Here is a 21,657-nt window from a genome sequence, read left to right on the forward strand (position 1 = left end):
GAGAATGATGTTGGAGCCTCTGGAACTGGAGTTGCATGAAGCTATGAGCTGCCCAGCCTGGGTTCTGGAAACTGAACTGGGCTCCTCTATAAGAGTAATAGATGAGCATCTCTCCAGCCACTATTTAATTTATTTTTAAACTTCGACATCATTCGTTATTCAACTTGCAGCAGCATACAAATAACATACAATATACATCCAGACAACACTATACAGTTAGACCCAACATGCTAGAGTGTTTCACAGTTGTCTATGGTCTCACTTTACTGAGGGGAGGAGTGTTTAAATATAAGTAAATGGTTTACATATTAATTTCATGTTTCCCTTACTGATAATGAGAGCCTATGGTCATGCTCCTTTAATGCGATCTTTTTAAGGTGTAAAATGCCACAGAAGAAGGAGTCCGCATGTGAAATCTGAATGCTGCTCGATGGGTTTAATGTGGGCGGTAGAGAACTTTATCATTTCCGTAAAGGAAAAAAAACTGAAGTCAGTTTTTAACATGAACCTTGTGCATAATTTCATCCCTGGCAGCGTGGACTGCTAAAATACAGAACATTATAAGTAATGGACTCTTAGGCCTCTGTAACAACCATTGCCAGGCACACTTTTATATGGCTTCATGGTTACCGTGTGATCAATGAACAGTGGTAGCCAGCACTGAAATCACTCCAGAAGCCTCCCTCGACCCATCTATTCATTATATAATCCCAGTGTGAGCCCCACTCATGGGAACAATAGTCAAGTCTCCCAGTACGCATAAGTAAGACTTACTCATGGGAGGGCATTCTGCTCTTCCTAACTTCTACATTTACTCTCCCCTCTCTTAGTTTGAGACCCTATGTTTATTCTAGGATTTACCTAGTTAAATTTTTCTCAATATCTGCCCCTTACTAACCCCCTTATCAAGGGCTTCTCCTACTGTAGCATTGCTTAAAAAGAGAAGTAATCGAGGAAAGAAGTAGAAGGGAACTGTGTAACTGTTCTTCTTTCTTTCCTTCTGACTTAAATAAAAGTATTTTCTGCCTTCCGATCAAAGCTTCCTAAGAAGATATGGTACCATGGTTGATATAAACCAAACTGGAGTTTAGTCCTGGCCTCGAACTTGAAGAGCATTCTCTAAGTCTGTTTCCTTGTCTGTAATCAGAGAAAAATTGCCTGCAGACTGGCTTCACAGATAAGGGGGATTTGCCCATCTGAATTCCATCCCAGAACCCATATAGTGAAAGAAATTGCGAGGAAAACCATTTTCACCTACACACAATACAATGTAACAACCTTTAAATAAATAAAACTCTATTTTTAAACATTAAGCAGAAATAGGTTGGTTTCCAAGTGTAACAGAACTGCCTTCATCAGCCATTGATTCTTAGCTCTAAACCTGTCTTCCTTAGAAATGACTGCTCTAAGTTCTTCCTCTTCCTCGGATTTCAGATTAAAATGAAATGGGAGTTCAATGCAGACAGGTAAGACTTTGTATCGTGAGAGCAGCTCCTAAGACCATGATTTGCATGCAGACTTAGTGCATATTGACTGAGCCTGGTTCAGTGATGCCAAGTACTAGGGCTGCTTCAGGTGCTCTAGAACAGCACTCTAGTTTTAAATGAAGCAAGCAGGTTCAGGAAAACGGAAAAAACAAAACAAAACAAAACAAAAACAAAACAAAACAATCAACAAAAGAGAAAACCAGAATTCCCTGTGTTAATCATAGGGATACAAAACGCAGCATGACATCAAATTGGCAGTGCTTGACTTGGAAGACACAGAAAAAAAAAAAAAAAATTACTCAAGGAGTCTGTATTTCCAGGCTGGTTTACAGAAAATTGAGACCTGGGAAAAATCCAGTAGCTTACTTTCTCCTTGGGGATTTCACATCAGCTGAGCCAAAGAGAAATGGGGTAATTAGGATGTAGACTGGGTGGGCTCTTAACTCAGCCTCTGAGAGCAGTTTAGCTGCAAACTTAAGGCTTGCTCCTGAATAGGGCCGCCAGCTGGTGGGAGCTCAGCCTGGACCTAAAAAACCTCCTTGTAGGAGCAGAAACCTAATGGGCGGGGTCTCAGAGCTGGCGTGGGCTCGCAGGGAGTGGTTTTAAATCTGAGTGGGAGTGACTTAGGGTCAGTGGGCGGGGAAAAAGCTAATGGACAGGCAAAGTGGGAGGATCGGAGGGAGGGGACGGCGGCAGGGTGAGGCGGTGGTGGGGTGGGGGTGGGGGTGGGGGTGGAAGAGAGACAACCGAAAGGGAGGGGAAGCGGACCTAGCTCAAGTTCCCAGGGGAGAAGGCGGCGCACAGCGCGGGAGGAAGGAAGCCCCGGAGCTGGTTAAGTAGCTGTGGACCTGGTAGGAAAGGTGAGGATTTAGGCCTGGAACTCAGGGCTTGTCCTGCAAGCAGCCACGTGGAGCGGCACCCTGGGAAAGGCCCCAGACCTTTCTCTGGGGGTCCCGGAGTTGCAAAGACCATAGGGCCTGGCTTCAGGAGCTCGGGCCTTGGAGAACTGACTTGGGCTCAAAGGGCGCTGATCTTCCCCAACCTCAGGTCTCCCAAAGTCTGATTTGAAAGCTCGAGGCCCTGAGCAGGTCCCCGTGGTTTACTTGCTCGGTTCTGTCTGACTGCTGAACTCTAGGGACCTGTTGCAGCAGCCGAGCTCTCCCTTCATGGGCTGAAATGGAAGGTGGAGGCGTCTGTTCCCTGCTCCGGTTTCTTTAACAAACCTTAACAGCAGAATCCACTTTCTCCTGGATTGTTTACCTTCTTGTAGCTGTATTGCAACACTTAAATGTGACTCCTTCGATATCTGAGCAAAGTTTATACGCCCTGAATCTGAGTGGTGGCTGTAAAGATGCCTTAGATATAGTGATACCTGCCAGAGCAGACATCAAATCTCCTCCTCCGACATGGAGTGACTAACAAGCGTTTACTTTTTGTACTCAAGGATACTGCTTTCGTTGCGACGAAGAAAGAATAAGAGTGGTCCCGGGGACTAGACAACCACTTGGACCATTCCATTTTAGTTTACATAGACAGAAGGGATGGATGGATGTCCAACAGTATCCTTGAGGCCTGGTGCCATTCTATAAATAATCAAGTCCCTCCAAAAAAAGAAAAAGGAAAGGGAAGAAGAGAGGAGACAAGGAGAGAGGGAGAGAGGAAGAGAGAAAGAATCGTAGTGCGTACGGAAAAGAAAAAGATCAGATTATTTCTGACTGTCAATCAGTCAGATGACAATTTTCAAAAAGATAATTTGAACACCAGATTCGGCTAGTGTGTCTTTATGAAATTATGATTTTATTTATGGAGGCTGGATGTTACATTACAATTATCAAAGTAACTAAAACATAGAATATGTAGTTTTGGAGTCAAAGAGGAAACAGATTTTATTTCTGTTCCTGGTTCCTGAATCCTAGGGATGTCCAAGTACTTATTTTTTGAAATTTACCTAAGCTCTAAAGTCTAATTAATTACACAGCTTTGCCAGATAGCTTCATAGTATGGATGAGCAAAATCATATACAGAATGTTCAAGCAATACAGCTGGAAGGTGTTAGAAGGAGTGATTTTTGTTTTGTTTTGTTTTGTTTATTCTGACTCCAAAGCCTGTCCTCTTATCTCTTGGACTATCTCTACCTTGAATATTATTGACAGGTCCTCCCTCCAACATATATATCATGAATTGGGATACAACATAAGAATCATTTCTGGCTTGGCACACCTATGCCAGCTACTCAGGAGGCTAAGGAGGGAGAATTTCAAGCCCCAAGCCAGATTGGGCTACAGAGTAAGACCCTGTGCAGTACTGGCCTAGCATGCACAAAGCCCGGTGTGCAACCCCAACAATAAAAGAATAAAATAATCTTATTTTAAAAAGAAAGGAAGTGGCTGCTGATTTGAAGAACTTGGACCTATGAGGGCTCTCTGTGGTTCCAGCTCTGTAGTCACAGAGCTCTGTACACATTGCTTATCTTTCCTAGGCACATAGACGTCATTGATCTCCAAGTTGTTACTCAACCTAATACTCTATGGATTTATGAAAATAAGATACTGCTTTTAGTTAATGGTGTTTTGGTCACATCTGGTGTTGAAGTTACCAGGTGGCCAGAAAGGGTTACTTTATTCAATCAATAAATATGTACTCTGTGCCTGAATGCTCCTGGGGGTTATAATGAGAGCAAGAGAAATAAAGGCAGCAGACTCTTGAGTTTATATTCTGTTTGGGAGTGAAGGAGCCACCAAATAAATGTACGTATTAATATCAGATTAAATTAGTGTACAGCTACAACCTGTAAGTCAGGGGCTGTGATGGGTAAGAGCAGAGTGTGTGCTTTAGGTTTGGTGATGGAATGGTCTCACCAACTTAGATTCAGATGTAGGAAGATCAGAAGGACTTAGAGATATCCCTTTTGCTGGGACCTACTAGGGCAGGAGAAGCATGAACAAATATGACGGATTCTAGGAACTTCTGGAAGGTTTCAGCGTCTGAACTTGGAGATTCGAGTGGGAGCAGGTTAGGTAGGGATTTGGGCCATTTGGAAAGGACTGTATCTTTCAGTGTTCATCATGGCACAGAGGAGTGACATGAAGGTGGGTATAGTGAAGAAAAAGCAGAAGCTGAGGGTGGCTCTGGTGATGTCAGTGGTGGTGGAGGTGGAGTGTCACATGATCGCTAGAGCATCGCCATGTTTACTTTAACCCCACTGTGCCCTCTTGTGACTTAGCGTTCATTGTCTTCCTGATGACCTCCTTCCCTCCGTATTGCTAACTCCCACACCGCACACTGCATTTATAACCTTGTTATTTATTTATTCCCTCATATAAGAACGTCTTGTTTTGAGGACTGTAGTAGGCATGAGAGAGATGGGATCTCTCTGTGTAGCCCCTGATGTTTGATACTTTACTATGTAGCCCAAGCTGGCCTAAGGCTCAAGTCTCCTTGTGTTTTCTGTGAGCTGGCATTTCAGGTATGTGTCAGCACAGTTAGGAAAGAGGCTGCATCTTTTTTTTTTTTTGCAGGTTGCCTTTAGTGCTGTTTTCTCCTGACTGATGTTGTGGCATAAGTAAATGAGGCTCTTAAGGATTTACTGAATAAGTGCATCTGTTGAGTGGTTTAGATCTTGATTCCATTGAACTTGCTGTTGAGTGTGGTTGCGAAAGAAAATGGGGAAAATCAAAGATTAGTCTTAGTTTGCCACTTCAAAAACCATGATATTCAGGCTAATAATGATTAAGAAGCTGGACCAATAGGAGAAAAGATAGAAGACATGTGGTTCATAGTAAGACCTGTAGTGTGTAGGTTTCATTTTTCCTGTCCCTTTGACCAAATACCAGACATGAAGCAAGTTAAAGAAGGATTTTGCAGGAAATATTAAAAAATCACGACAAGTTCCAGCACTAGGTAGAGGTACTTTCTGCCCCAGCTGGGTGATCTCAACTTGGCAGTCTCTCTGGACCAGAGGTCCTGAGCCGTTGCCGCCAGCCCCACACAATGACCCCACAGTCAGCCATCACAACACCCATTTATCTGGTAGAATGAAAACTCTTAAAGCTTATAATTAACTCTTAAAGTGTATAATTAACCAATCAGATTTATGTATCAATAAATTCTCAATTACAAGATGCCAATACAATAATTTCAGAACCAATCCAAATTATTCTAACCTTAATGATATCATAACTACCTGTGGCTGATTAAAGCCATGCTGGTTCACATCCACCTCTACCTTGGCCTTCTTTTCTCTCCAAAGACACTCTCTGACTCTGCAACTCTGTCCCTTTTCCCTGTCCAATCACAGGCCTCCTGCTGCCCTAATATAATTGGACAGGGAAAATCCTGCTGCAGGAGGAGGCTTTCCTTTTTCTTTTCTGGCTCATAGTTGAGTGTACAGTTCATCGAGACAGAGAAGGCATGGCAATAGAAACATGTGATAGCTGGTTATGTTGTGGTCACAGTCAGGAAGTAGAGAGATGAATGTTGCTGCTCAACTGGTTTTCCCCTTTCTTCCTTTTATTCAGTCTACGACCCTAGCCAGTGAAAATCTGCTTGCCTGCACTCAGGGCAGTCTCGCCCATCAGTTTCTCTTCTCTGGAAACACCCTCACAGAGCAAGATTAAGATGAAAGAGATTCATTGAGTCACATGTTACTCTCTGGAATTGCTTAGTTTTATTGTTGAGGCACCCTGGAAAAAGCAACTGAAGGAAAGCTGGGCTCCTTTTGGCTCAGAGTTTAGGATACTTCATATCACAGTGAGGAAGGCAGGGCAGAAAGATCCCAGGTTGCGTTGCAGCTATGGTCAGCATGCAGAACACAGATCAGGGATGCTGGTGCTCAGTCAGCATCTTAGCCAAAGAAACGATAGCACTTCTAGGAGGCGGTCATCAAAATAATCCCAGACAGGCATGGACCACAACTAATCGAATCAAACTAATTCCTCACAAATGTGCCTTAAAAGAGCCTTGTCTTCTAAGCAGTCCTAGGTTCTTATCAAGTTGACAACATGTGCTGTCACATAGCATTAGATATATGAAGTGGCTTGCAAATACACTTTTGTTGTCTTTGACCTCTGGGATTGGAGAATGTGTTCCTGCACCCTCACCCAGAGAACCTTGCCTTTAAGACTGCAGGAGGTCCGAGCCCCATGTATCCAGGAATTTCTGTACTCAATTTACCAGATTCCCAGAGAGCCTCATGGAAGGTGCTGTAGAAGACTTTTCTTGTGACAGTTGTTCATTTCAGTGTTGGGAGAATAATGGGTGCACTGGATCCCACAGTGCCCTAGTCACCTTCATGATTGTAAACAAAGGTAGAGTGAACAGCATTTAGGTGCTTAGTTATATTCTGCAAGCATAACCAGGTTGAAGTAAGAATACATACAGACTCAATACCCAGTAAGGGTAGAAATCAAGGCTCCCATTTTTATTTGAACACTCACGCACACACACACACACACACACACACACATTATTTATTTAGCATGCTGCCACATTTTCCAATAGGGAGGAATAATCATGGATGAATTGTGAAGAGCAAGTCCTTCCCAAATGTAGTTACCAGTGGATGCATTTCCAAAACTGATTCGTCACCAAAGGACATTTGAAATGAATCATGTGTACTCACCATTGACTAATATTATTTTTCCCATGCAGTTTAAACGGCATTTAAAATATGATTTCCTGACTACCTTTACTTGGATATGAGAGTGTCAGATCTGGGCTTTGCTCCTTGAATCCTGTAGGCATTGTGCTCTCTTTGACTGGAACTTAAACAGAAGTAAAGCAAGAACAGTTTGCTTTGGGCAGAGCCTGGCTGCATTCTGAGGGTTGCCAGCTATAAATCCATCCTCCCTAGGGTCAAAAATCAACACTCCCCCTTCTTGTATTCAAACGAGTGATGTGATAGTGATAAACTGCTTGGACGTGAGTGCCCGGAGCACTGTTGTGATGAATTATGTTGTTCAGGGAATGACCAAAGATTCTCTATTGTCAGTCTGTGATGTCCAGTATTGACAATATTCATAAACAGCCTTCTGCCAACTTTGATCTCAGCTTTGCATATTAAATTCTCTGTTACAGGCCATGGCTCTTGGTTCTTAAGCAATTCTTTATTTTATTTATTTATTTATTTTACTGAGTTCATGTAGATAATCAGCCTTTTGTTTCTTCTGCTCCCTCCTCATTAAGATGGTGTGAGGTGTGCTCAGTTCTATACAGTAAACACTGTCCTACTCACAGAAACTGTTAAAATAATAATTATTAATCTTTTTCACTAAATCTGCAGTAGTAACAGTTTATCCTACAGTGGCTTAATTGGGTAATTATTTAGTGTTTGAAAAGCATTTTGAACAGAATATTGGTAAATATTGTTGTTAATTTAATGCTCTTTTGTGTATTTAAACCATGCCTCCACAAAATCTTCAATATTATTGAGAATCAACTAAAATTTCTATCCTGATGTTGCTTACTATTAACTCTGTATATCAACTATATATGTACTGATCTTTAAACACTCTAAGTATTTTCCTGAACTCTCAAATCTATTTCTCACTCACCCCATCACACTGCTAGCATCTCCTTTTTTTTTAGTAGCTTACACATCTGGGAAGTTAAATAGTCTTGTCTCTAATAGCCTATAGTCCTCACCCCAGTTCTGGCCAGTTCCCATCATACCACTGATACTTACATTATGTGATAGCTGTTTAACTTTCTAATTAGCTTCCTGGTTTATTTTGTCTGAGGCCATGCCTTCAACTCCCACCTGAAGCCATCAAAATCTGTCACATTGTGTTCCATTGAATGACACAGTCTGGCCTGCCTTTCCTACAACATCACCACTCCATTTATAGAACTCTAAACCTCCAGCAGTAGCTAAAGGGCTTTTCTATAGTTTAGATTAGATGGCCCCCAGTATTGGACTACATTTGTTTGTTCACTCTACCATAACAAAATACCAGAAACTGGGTGCCTTAAAAAACAGAAATGGATTTTCTCACAATCAAGAGATTGGAAGTTCAAGCTCCACTCAGCTGGATTGTCTTCTCCTGGGGCCATTCTCTTTGGCTGGCAGACTTCTTCCTGTGTCTGTGCACTGCCCCCTCCCCCTCTGCATGTCTGTGTTCTGATATCTTCTTATGAAAAAAACCTAGTCCCGTTGGGTTAGTGCTACCTTGGCAACATTGTTCAGCAAAGTTCCTCTGTAAGACCCTTTCAACAAGTACTCTTGTTCTGAGGCACTGCAGGTCAGAAATTCAAATGTGTGAATACTGGGGGACAGGGTAATTCCAGTGTACTATGGTAATGCAAGCTGCTAAGTGACGAATGCAAATCTCTGGAGTGTACTTTATTCATGAACTTCTCTTGAATGTTATTTGAAAGGAAACTTTATGCTTGTGACTTAACATTGAAGTAATTAGATAAAAATGAAACAGTATCACTCAGTGGATTAGGCAGAATTTATTAGACAGTCAAAATATATATATAGTCAACTTTATGCCTTAGCAACGGTTCTTTATTTTATTTTATTTTATTTTTTAGTAATTTGCAAGCATTTTTTTATCCAAGTATTTTCTCTAAATCAAATGTTCTCTTGGGCACAGAGTAAATTCTAGGCTAGTTTGGGCCTAAGTAAATAAACAGAAAACAAAAGGAGGGAAAAGGAAAGGGATGATATGTGTAGCCCTCAGTGATACAAGATATGATACTTACGAGCCTGAATGAGATGAAGTTTACATGCATAAGTCAAATAATTCTTACATAATTAAGAATTGTCTTTAGTTTTGTGATTGTCAATTTTCATTTCTTTTAATATTTTTTATTATGTATTTTCCTCAATTACATTTCCAGTGCTATCCCAAAAGTCCCCCATACTCACCCCCCCTCCCCTACCCACCCACTTCCACTTTTTGGCCCTGGCGTTCCCCTGTACTGGGGCATATAAAGTTTGCATGTCCAATGGGCCTCTCTTTCTAGTGATGGCCGACTAAGCCATCTTTTGATACATATGCAGCTAGAGACAAGAGCTCCGGGGTACTGGTTAGTTCATAATGTTGTTGCACCTACAGGGTTGCAGATCTCTTTGTCAATTTTCATTTTTAACCGTATTGAACCTGGGATCACCTAATATGCAGGCATTCAAGCATCTTTTCTCTGAGGGAATTTCTGAAGAAGCTTAAGTGCAGAAGACTCACCCTGAACGTGGGCAGCACCATCTCCTGGCCTGGGGTCACAGACTGAATAAAAAGAGGTAAAGGCAAACACAGAAGTGGATGCTCATACTCATCTATAGGATAGAACACAGGGCCCCCAGTGGAGCAGCTAGAGAAAGCACCCAAGGAGCTAAAGGGATCTGCAACCCTATAGGTGGAACAACATATGAACTAACCAGTACCCCCAGAGCTCATGTCTCTAGCTGCATATGTAGCAGAAGATGGCCTAGTCGGCCATCACTGGAAAGAGAGGCCCATTGGTCTTGCAAACTTTATATGCCCCAGTACAGGGGAACACCAGGGCCAAGAAGTGGGAGTGGGTGGATAGGGGAGCAGGGTGGAGGGAAGGTATAGGGAACTTTCGGGATAGCATTTGAAATGTAAATGAAGAAAATATCTAAGAGAGAGAGAGAGAGAGAGAGAGAGAGAGAGAGAGAGAGAGAAAGGAGAAAGTAAGCTGAGCACCAGCATTCATCGCTCTCTGCTTCCTGATTGTGACATGATGTCACCAGCTGCCTCCCGATTCTCCTGGCATGCTTTCTCCACTATATGCACTCTCAAACCATGAGCCATGTTTCTTCCCTTTTTTCATTGCTTCTGGTCAGGTCACAACAATGAAGAGTGTGTAACCAGTACACACTAACAGCTGCCCCACCTAGAAAGCACTGCTGGAACCCTTATGTAAGGAGGCTCTGATAATGCCTTTCATAGCTAAATGTGATGTCCATGACTTCCACAACTCAGTACTCTTCTGCCATCTTTTCAGAGTCTTGGGATGTGGTTTCTTGAATTCAGTCTTTGACTTAGCAGCCTGTTCATTCACCACCATCCCAACCATTGAGCTTTCTGCCCAGGGCAGTGTCTAGAAACTACTCTCTGCTGTAGGAAGAGCAGTCTTAGAGGTTGACATTAGGCAAGAGTGTGTTCTTCAGAAGGGCGATTTTTCTGAGGCCCAGTCCGCTTCGGTCTCCTGTTTCTCATGCCTGATGTAGGCTTCCATTGATTTCTATGCTGCTTTGAACTTGATTTATTAGCACTCAGTCAAGCACATTTTCAAGGCTAGTCCTCTTTCTCCTCTCAACTAAATATCTTATAGCAACTCAGTTCCTTAGTAATGGAGGATCTTCTACTTCAACTACTGGCATTACAGAGACTTTGTTATGCTACTGATGAGGCAGAAGGGACAGCTCTTGTGCTCAGTATTGCAGTGTCACTCGGCTGGCTTAGTCACCCTTCATTCTCCTCAGCAGGATCTTTTCCCTCTTTCTATGGGGCAGACAGAGGAAAACAGTTCAAAGTTACAGTTCCAGGCTTAAATTACTTTTCTTGAAGGATCTGTAGATTTCTCTTCTATTAAATTTCACTTAACCATTAGACTTGTGCCATATGTAAGAAAATCTTCAATTTTGTTACAGTGAGGATCTTTAGGAGCCTGTGCTACTACTTCTCTTTTCTATAGTATGGTTAAAAAAATGGAATTTTGCAATATGTTATTGAAAATACAATATAATGGCATTGTACGGTGTGTGTGTGTGTGTGTAAGAATGTTTCCATTTTATTACATTTTTGTTTGTATCACCCTATCCAAAATAAGTTTATATTATTTACTACTTTCAATTCCATAGTTTCACAGCATTTTTATATTTTGCTTGATTTTTTTGTCTTTGATTTTATTTTTGATGCTGGAGATCAAGACCAGGATTATGCCTACCACAGTGTTACACGCTCACCCTCAGACACTATAACAAATTCTTGTATGTAGTTTCTGTACAGAGAATGATGGACAAAACTTGGGAGTTTTAGTCTATAAATATTACAAAGCTTAATAAGTAACTCTATTGTGTCTGACAATAATGCCTTAATCCATATTCGTTAAATCATATATCATATTTATGTCTTTAAACAAACATCATTTAAAATAATGTCCACAATTATAGGATCAATAAACAGGTCTGAGAGTTGAAATTGGATAATAGCTTTCTCTGCCTAGATAGAAGTCAAGATTATATTTCTGATGAGTTGGGAGCAGTGTTAGTAGTTATTTCTGTAACAGGCTTGAAAATGAACCTTATAAAATGCTGTAGACATGTTGTCAGTCTGAATTTTCACAAACAATGCAAGTTTTACCCATTCCAATGAAACTGGGTTCATTGTCCTATCACCTTCAAGAGACTATTATTTCTATATATTGTTTGTCAGCCAATACACTATTTAACTATGGCTTTACCTTAATATATATGAAATTGCCACACAATTGCACTTATTATATATTTTCCTGGAATAGAATGAAATAAATACTCGAATAAACCATTTTAAAATGCCCATGTATCACCTAATGTCAATTCAAAACAGCAATGAGAAAAATATCAAACATTCATAAAACATTAACAAAACCCAAGTGGATGATTGTATTGTATTGGCTTTTTAAAACTATACATCACTGTCCACTTAATAATAAAACATTTATTTGTTGTTTGAAGCTAAACCTTCAGAATAGTTTCTGTGTTTCTACTATAATGACCAGAAATTGCTGTTAAGCGATGCGTCCACGCACACGTACGTAGGTAGGCCGCGGATCACTTTCACAGTACCTAGGAAATGATAGTGTTGACGTGCTTCCCTGGAATGTCTTAGTTGAGGGCTAATGGAGCTGTCATTATGTGAACCTTACTTCTGCTTTATTCTTATGAGCAGTGTAAACGGTAACAGATACTTAACAGCCTGGAACTTCTGGGTTGTAAAGTCACTTGATTTCATTCATCTGTTAGTAGTAATGTGTGATTTACATACTATAAAAGAAGAATTTTAGGGAAAGGCATCAGTAGGCTTCATATTTCTTGTAGAGAAGATATATAGTTGCCTACTACATATATACTCTCTGTCTCTGTCTCTTCTCACTCTATGCCTTGCTCTCTGTCTCTGTGTGTGTGTCTCTCTCTCCCAATCTTATCTCATTCTCTCTCTCCCTCTGTCTCTCCATCTCTCTGTCTCTATCTCTGACTCTCTCTCTCTCTCTCTCATCATTTAATATGTGCTATATACTATAACTTTTTGGATGGGGGAATTCACCTAATAAATCAAGAATTATTTCCATTGCTTTCAGAATTCCTGAGAGGACAAAATCGAATACTTTTCTAAATGGCAAGATATGTATAACAAATAGATTTCTCTTCTTATATCAAGTATACATGGTTTTAAACATGATTTGAAAAATTACAGTTATTTATTTATTATGTATCTATATCTCTGTGTGTGAGCATGACATGACTTGCAGTGGATATCAGAGAGCTGCTTCAGTAGTCATTTCTGTCTTACCATGCAGATCCTGGGATTTGAACTCATGTCCTAAAGCTTGGTGGCAAGGACCCTGACTCACTGAGCCATCTTACTAGTCCCCCAACTTATTGATTTTTTTAAACTTTCAGTTATATCTAGTAGTAGAGCAAATTATAAAAACTGATAACCAAATGTAATAAAGGCACATTTTATACCAGTACATCATGGAAAATTCATGAGATAAATTTACTGGAAAGAATAAGCCAGGAAATGAAATTTAATTTCATAGGAAGCCTAAACAAGGCCCAAAGCAGCCTGGGGTGGTAAGGGCTGTAAAGACTTTACCTATAAAGTTAAAAATAACTTCAAAGGAAGGACAGCTAATTCTGTTTATGTAATCGGTTTATATTGCTCCACAGCTTGTTGGTAAAAGTAGCTTTGAGTACTTAGAGAATATATCTTTATCCTTTCTGTGTTCCAATTAAAAAAGTGTTATTGCTTCTTTTTGCAAAGTCGAGCCTTGGAGTAATTTTGAGGTCTTCCGGGTGTCCACAGTCCCAGAAAGGGAAGATTAGACACCACTGTCGGTCAGAATGCTACACTGTTCCATGACCAAGAAGACAAGCAGTAATCTGAGGCACTGACAGTTGGTAGCTCCTCTACTGTTAATGTCATCAGAGAATACAGATCTCAACTCTGTTCCCTGTGTTTTCAGACCTACAGTGGCTCTGAAACCCAGCACATCCTTTCCAGTCAAGTTAATTTATTCATCCATCCATAAACATTTATAGAATGCCTGCTTTGGGCCAGGCATGGTGCTAAGTGCTGCAGTGACGTTGTTCTCACTTCAGCATTGAGCAGGGAAGATTCTTCATGACTTATGAGAATCTGTTTGCAATTCTCCTGTGGGATCCCCCGAGAATACTAGGAGATTAGAGGCCCCTCCAATGAACACAATATTCTGCCAGTCCCTGCCATGTGTGCCATTTGTCATTGACACTATGACAGTCATTTTACACAGTGGTATCAACTATGGAAACCAAGGAGACTTCTGGGGGGATGGGCAGCATTTTTCTCCATGATACTTTATTTTTCCTGGTATTTGATCGGATGCTACATGCGCAAAGCTGTTTCTTCTTCCCCTAACAATCCAGAACAGTGCCATTTCCATTCCCTGCATGGAAAACACTAGAGGAGGAAAAGATTAAAGAGTTTATTTGGCCTGTGATACTGGTCACTAGAAAACCCAAATAGCACTGTTACACCATCTGAAGAGGGAACTCATCCTGGCTGTAGCCAGGTGTGTGTGTGTGTGTGTGTGTGTGTGTGTGTGTGTGTGTGTCTGTCTGTCTGTCTGTCTGTCTCTGTATGTGTATAAAATAAAAGTAAAGAATAAGGTAGAATTTAGTTTACTTCATTCATTCATTCATTCATTCAATGTGTTCGTGTATTACTATCTTTGGCTCCTTTGTGTGTTCATTCTTCCACCCTTCTCTACCCCTTTTTCTACTCTTTTAACCCCCTAACACTATATAGGTGATAAAAATGATAGAGGAGGAAGGGGGTGGCACTATCATTAGAATACTCCAGCTGATTAGGAGCATCAAGTTCCTTGAGGCAAGTTTGATCTTCGCAGCCAGAATATCTAATTTTTTCTTCTTTCTTCTTTGTGCATGATTACTTAACCAATCCACTACCAACAGCAACCAACAATCAATACACACTGTCTCTGGAGCCATAGCACTGATATACCCTAGAAAAAGTCCCATGAATGCTAAACATCACACAAACTATATACAGGTGGTAGAACCATGCCTCTGCTAGAGCACGAGGCAAATCATAGTCAGGTACTGCAGACTATCTGAAGCAGCCTTATTTTCCAACACCTGGGATAAAAAAGGAAATGTAATACTATTAAAAATATAATATAAAATATAATATAGAACATATTATTGTGTGATTTTTTTTAAGAAACCAAAATTCTCACTGCATATGTGTGCAGCCCAGAGTGTTGAATACAGTAGCAGGAAATAGGAGTTACTGTCAATTATGAGCTTCTGTGGAGAACCAAACCTAGGCCCTTGGTAAGAGCAGTACATATTCACCACTGAGTCACCTCTCCAGCCCTAGCTCACCTCTTTTAAACAACGAATCCTCTTAGAAACTAACCTACTCCTCTAAGCTCGGCCGTCAGTAGTTCCTTCATAGGATTGTCCTGATCCAGGCATTCCAACAAAAGCCCCACTCTTCAAGGTCTCAAGCCCCCTTACATACTGTTAAATGTGGGGGTATGCCCACAACACTCCTTAGATACCCTGGGTTATGTATTCTGCTGGAGTTCTTTTCTCTTCCTAGAATTAGTGAATACAAAAAGACCATCCAGGTGCTCATAACAAGCACTCCATTTCCTGCCATGATGCTTGTACTCACTACACTCAACTCTTTTCCTAGTTATTAGCCATTTCTTCTAGTTGGGGAATGTACTTTAGTGATGGAGCAGTTGCCTAGCATGCCGAAGGGCTTGGGCTCCATCAACACTACAAACAACAGCAATGAGTTCTTCAGTGAGTCTCAGCCAGTCACTTCAGAGTACATCCTTTGTCATGAAAGCATTCATTGCAAACCTGATTGCAAACTCCTTGTAGAGAGGAACCCTGTCTATGTTTACTTCGTCTGCCAGAAAAGTACTGATCCAGCTTGCTACTGTTGCTTGAGTCCTGACAAACAAACCCAAACCTTAGTGTCTTAGGAAATGACAAATAGTCAAGGGTTGTCTGATGGCCTTATTGTGGAATGCACTGTCCTTTGAAGAAGGTAGACACCATGATGCTGAGTGACACTCTTTCCTTTTCAAGCTCTTATATCACAGTGACTTGGCTCCATCGTAATTAATCTTGTGTGGCGATGCAGTGACGGTGAGATGATTTCTCTAGAGGATCTATGGTAATACTATTAAACTGCTCTTACAATGTCAGAATGATTGCCGCAGAGCATGCGGGGACTGTGCTTATGTGATTATGATATTATAGTGATGGGCGATTACCATAGGAAACTACTAATTCAACCCTGCAGGGACTTGCATTATGAAGCCATTATAACATGAGATTATAATGACACAATAACTTGGATGCACATTCGTGATGTGAAAACTAAAAGCTAATTGGAATGCAAGTACCATTTCCATTAAATTGTAATTAAACACTGAGAGCAATGCTTGTTTAAATTTGAGATGGAGACATACAATTCAGAAAGGAAAACTGTGGGCTTTAAAAAAAAAAAGGCATATTGAGCGTAAGCTTAAAAATGTTTAGGAGCCGTTCTCAGCTGTACCTCTCAGTACTAACTGCATGGAGTGGCTTCTCTCAGAAAGCATCATCAAGAACTGAAACCAAGCATCCAATCCAAGGTACTGACTCCAGCCGCCCTGGGGTCACCCCCAGCCATTCACATTCCCAACTCCCTTGTTTCATTTCTCCTGTAGACATCATACTTTATGTTGCCAAGTAGAAGAGAGTGAAGCAATCTGGTTTTTTTTAACAGAAAATTACATATGTGCATCTGTATGTGAAACGCAACACCAACCCATGTTTGTTTCTTTATACTTATTATTTTGTGATCCTGGGGGTTGAACCCAAGATCTCATGCATGCTAGGTAGGTGATCCCTAGACCCAAAACAATCCATGTTTGAAAGAGGTAAGAACAAAGGAGAAAGAGACTTTTTTCCCCCTTTTTTGTCCTTTTTTTTTTTCTTTTTTTAATTGCTTTAAAAAATAATCCCATCCTGAGGCTGGACAGATGGCTCCAAGGTTAAGAGGTGTTAAGAGTACTGACTATACTTCCCAGGTTCAATTCAATTCCCAGCACCCTCATGGCAGCTCACAACTGTCTGTAACTCCAAGACCCAACACCTTCACACAAACAAACATGCAGGTGAAACACCAGTGCACATAGAATAAAATATGTTATTTTAAATAAATGAGGCCCGAGATTGTAGCTCAGTGCTACAGTGTGAGCTTAGCTGGGAAATTGGTCTCCTGCTTTTCTGGAGCTGAGGACTGACCTTGCACTTCCTAAACAAGTGCTGTCCCACTGAGTTAAGTTCCCAGCAATGACTGACAAATCTCACCCCACCCCCACCCCCAGATGACTCTCACACACCCTGCTGCTGGAGATGGAGCCCAGGTACTTTGGCATGCTAGGCATGCATTTTATCCAGGCATTCCTGCATGGCCATGTTTTCTATGCCCAATATCCTCACCTTTCTTCAAAAATTTGCAATTGTAATACTTTTATAATATAATTATTTATTCCTTTCCACCCTTCCCTGTTATGAAGTCTATTTCTTATCCAAGAGAATCCAGTCAATAGGTTCTTGTTTGTTTGTTTTTTTAAAGGTCAGCTCAAGCTAGACAATTTTGCATGTCACCTGGGAAGCCATATTTTACTATTAGCAAATGATTTTTGACGGAGCTTCTGCTCTGTTGCAGGAGAAATCCAAGGCAGATTCTTCAGGGTGCATCAGCAACAACAAAGGTACTTACTTAAATCTGCCAAAGGTATTGACTTAACACTGCCTCCTGCCTGGCCATGGTGTCTGAGAGGAGGCACTGACTTCTAACTTGGTCTCAACCCATACTTGTTACATGGCTTAGGTAAACACAAACCAGGAATACAGAGAATCAGGAAAACCGAGGAACTCCAGAGCCTCTCCGCTGTGCAGTTATGTTAGCGCATTCTGAGGTTCTAAGGACATAGAGACGCTTCATGCTACTCATTCCTAATTATGACTCCAACTGGTTATTGCTTCTTGGTTTAAATATAGTTGAGATGGGCTTTTGTGTTAAGCATTTAGTTTGCATTTAGCTATGCAGTATGCTTTAGGGTTATTTTTATTATTGCTTCTTGCAACAACCAAATTAAGTAGGTGAGTCTAAATTACTAAAATCCCTGTTTTTATAATTAAGAAAAGGCTAACATGGCTATCCAGTGGCTGCTTCATGGCACCCCAAGAGCAGTGTGGTTGGGATTTGATTGTTGTAGCAGTGTTTCTACAACAATAAATGATATTTTCTTTGGAGTAGCACTTCCATATTAAAAAAGACCATGGAAACTCGTTGTGACAGTCATAGCAGATGTTCCTATGGCTTAATAAAAAAGATTATGAGGCTGAGAGGCTGAGAGACTTGGTTCTGGTTTAGATTACTGGATCTTTGAAAGAGCAAGGGTCCAGTTTTCATATATGCAAAAAAAAAAGACATGGGATTGAAATACCCTCGTAGTCCCTTTCAGCTTAAAAACTCTTGAGCACATAACATTTAAGGTTGATTGAAACTTAGACACCATCACTGTAAACACAGATTTTTTTAATACATAATAAAAAATATCCAATATTTTTGTTACTTTGAAATCATTGATCTAAATTCAAAACCATACTTTGCTTGGATGGCATTTCAGCATCTGACATGTTTTGGCAGTGGATTTGTGATTTGACTTAAAATAACTTTTTTTTTATTCAAGAAACATAGTAAAATTCTTAAAGTTACAGACATAAATCAAATCCAAAAAAGAGATTAAAATTATAGTCCTTAGGTATTTTGATGATTTTGATAAAGCGTATTATAAGCTATAACTAATGGAACTTTCTCTTTAGCAATTGTTTAAGAATATAGCTAAATAATTATGTTCAGTAATAAGAATAAATAAATATATGAGTCTACAACATCTTAGGAAGCATGAATAAAAATGCACAAGATAAAATATTGTGCTAAACAAACCTTTCAAGATGTGTGTGGGTGTGCATGCGTGTGTAGGTGTGTCTCTGTGTATATAGGTATGTGAGTCTATGTATATGTCTTGTGTGCATGTGTCTGTGTATGTGTGTATGTGTTTGTGTTTATCTCTGTGGGTATGTCTTGTGTGTGTGCCCACACATGTGCCTCTGTGTGTATATGAATGTGTGTATGCCATGTGTGTGCATGCGTCTGTGTGTGTTTCTGTGTGTGTGCACATGTGTATATGTGTATGTGTCTGGGTGTATGCCTTGTGTACATATGTGTGTGTGTACGCATATGCACTCGTGTACTCCATTCATGCAGTGCCTAGGGGAACAGAAGAGGGTGCTAGATACCCTGACTGGAGTTTCAGGTGTTTGTAAGCCACTAAGCTTGCATGCTGGGAACCAAACTCTGGTTTTCATGAGGAACATGTAAGCATTCTTATCCGCTAGGCCATCTCTACCCCATAAACAAACCTTTCTAAGAGACTTAGTATCCTTTATGTTTATGGGAAATAGCTCACAGTTTTCTCTTGGAACATTACAGGGAGCATTGGATTGAGTGAATGTCATTGGTCTGATAAAGCAGTTAGGGTCCTTAATTTTCTTCATAAGAAGCTAAGTTGGTTTGTACAAGATTATATATGACAATTGCACACACGTGTCTCTTCAAGCCTGAATTAAAGTTGGCACCAGCATAGCAGAGGAAGAAGTAATAGGAAGGACTTGTTCAGTTTTCTAGTCTGCAATACACCATTTTTCTGTTGCTACAGCAAAGTACATGAAAGTGGGTGATTTGCACAGAAAATAAATCTACATAGCTTGCAGTTTTGGAGATTCAATAGCATGACCCCAAATCTGCGTGGTTTGGATGTGGATCCCCATGACTGTTACATTATCATGTGTGCTATCATGATATCATTGAAACTTGGAAAGCTTCCTAGTGAGAGTGAAAGCCAAAGAGACTAGGAAGGCTCCAGGTTTACTCATTGGCACATCCATCATATGCCAACTAAGAGATTCTAAGAGAACTCCCCACAGTGAGCCAGTTATGTTCCCTAGGCTCCTTCTCTTTAAGGCTATGCTGCTTCTCACTTTGGCATAATGAGGGCCAGGTTCCCAATTCATGAACTTTAGAAGGATATGTTTAAACCATAGCCAAACCATGCCATAGTCTTTCCAATGTCTAGCCCTACAATCTGTACTGCATTTGCAACAAAAACTAACCCTACCCCTAATACAATCCTTGGTACCAAGGAATACACAGTCATCTCCCAGGAGCTGAAGTTAACACGAGGAGAGAATAAGAACTTCTCTAGACAGATGAAGTCATATAAGCTACCTGTGCTGCGTAGTCTTGGTTGACAAGTTTACTGGATTGAAGATTGTTTTAGTGATGGGTAGAGCCTACTGGTAGGAGTGTCTGCATGAGCCTTTTGGGTGATGATACAGCTGAAGGACTTTGACATAGTGAGTCCCTTGTTGGACCATTAATAATGGTATTAATGGGTAGTGGTAAAATGTAGGAAGTGGATCCCACTGGCAAGAAGTTACAATGTGCCCTGCTTTATTCATGTTCCCGCTCCTTCAATGCAATGTGAGAAGAATGGTCTCTGCTATATATTCTGCCATGACGATCTACCTAAGTGCACAGGACCAGGAAACATGGAGTGATTCCTCTGAAATCAGGAGTCAAAATGAATCTCCATTCCTGTAAATCCTTTCTGTCTGGTTTTTTGTTGTACTGAAAAAAAAGGGGGGGGGGAGGGGTACTTAAGACACCTACCAGAAGCAATCAATCAAAGCTGATAGGTTGTGTACCACATGATGAGATTCTTGTTCCGTGTTTCTTTTCCAAGGGCAAACTGATGTATATTCTCTTTGGCACACATTTTAGGTCTTTGTTAATAAGTGTTGGTCGACTCTCAAAAGACAAGCCTCAGGGGTCATGCTTGGGATCCTATTTTTGAAGGTCCCACAGGGGACGCTTCCAGAGCCTGCAGCAGTGTGCTTGCCTTTAGTGAAAATGGACTGTAGCTCCTCACCCTTGTCTGAACAAGAACTCCATTTCCTCATTGCTGAAATGGGAGCAATAATAAGAGGGTTTCATCTCAAAGCACATCCTGTGGTCCAGTCTTCCACTCTTGGGTACTTTTCCATGACTCACCTTCATCCCTTGCCTGCTTGCCCTGGACATTAGGAGAGTTAATTAAAGTATGCAGGAGTGTATTAAGCTCTTCAGAGAAACCCCTGAAATTATTATTGTAAATAACTGTTTTGATGCTCAGTAAGCTCTTAAAGGCAATGAAACTCGCTATATAGAAAGCTGGGGTTATAATATATAGTTTTATAAAAATACACTCATTCATCTAATGCTATATTAATGAGTGGGTTTTCAGTTCAGAGTTAAGTCACTTTGAACCTGAGTTCAGAGTTGAATTACTAGGAACTTTCTGGCCATTTTAAGTGACTTATCTTCTGTCAACACTAAGTAACATGTTTCAGAGATGATTTAATCACCAAGTAATGCCGGTTTGAGTCAGCTTTTAAGACTTAGCAGTTTTTGTCTTATATGGTAATAATTTTAACACTTTTCCATGTTACTGGAAAAAGCCCATCCAAGCTTGTTGTACCCTGAAATGTTGCCCCCGAGGTACAAGACAAATCTGTTAGTGTCTTTTCCTAACTTGCCACTCCTGCATTCTTCTCTCCAGCACTCAGTCCGTGCCCTACATTGCCTATTTGGTTGCCATTCCAACACAGGGCTCATCTTTGGGCCATGCCCATGGGTCATTGGTTTTCATAATGAACCAGGCATGCAGTTCATGCTTGAGGTCTTGCAGGCTGCTTGCAGATCCCAGTATGCCTTTTTAAGATCATGCCAGGTTCTCCCCCTCCCCCTCCCCCTCCCCCTCC

At 40.7% G+C, this 21,657-nt stretch overlaps 1 protein-coding gene across 2 annotated transcripts in view; it reads left to right on the forward strand.

The window, feature by feature from the left end:
* The first annotated feature begins 2,205 nt into the window (after positions 1–2,205).
* Pter (phosphotriesterase related) overlaps positions 2,206–21,657 on the forward strand; it is a 61,840-nt gene continuing 42,388 nt past the window's right edge. For both annotated transcript variants that reach the window (XM_021156499.1, XM_029470377.1), the window contains exon 1: positions 2,206–2,347. The gene's annotated coding sequence lies outside the window, so the exon portion shown is untranslated. The remainder of the gene's footprint in view (positions 2,348–21,657) is intronic.

This window comes from Mus caroli, chromosome 2, assembly GCF_900094665.2.
Source record: "Mus caroli chromosome 2, CAROLI_EIJ_v1.1, whole genome shotgun sequence".
In the NCBI taxonomy this organism is placed as follows: domain Eukaryota; kingdom Metazoa; phylum Chordata; class Mammalia; order Rodentia; family Muridae; genus Mus; species Mus caroli.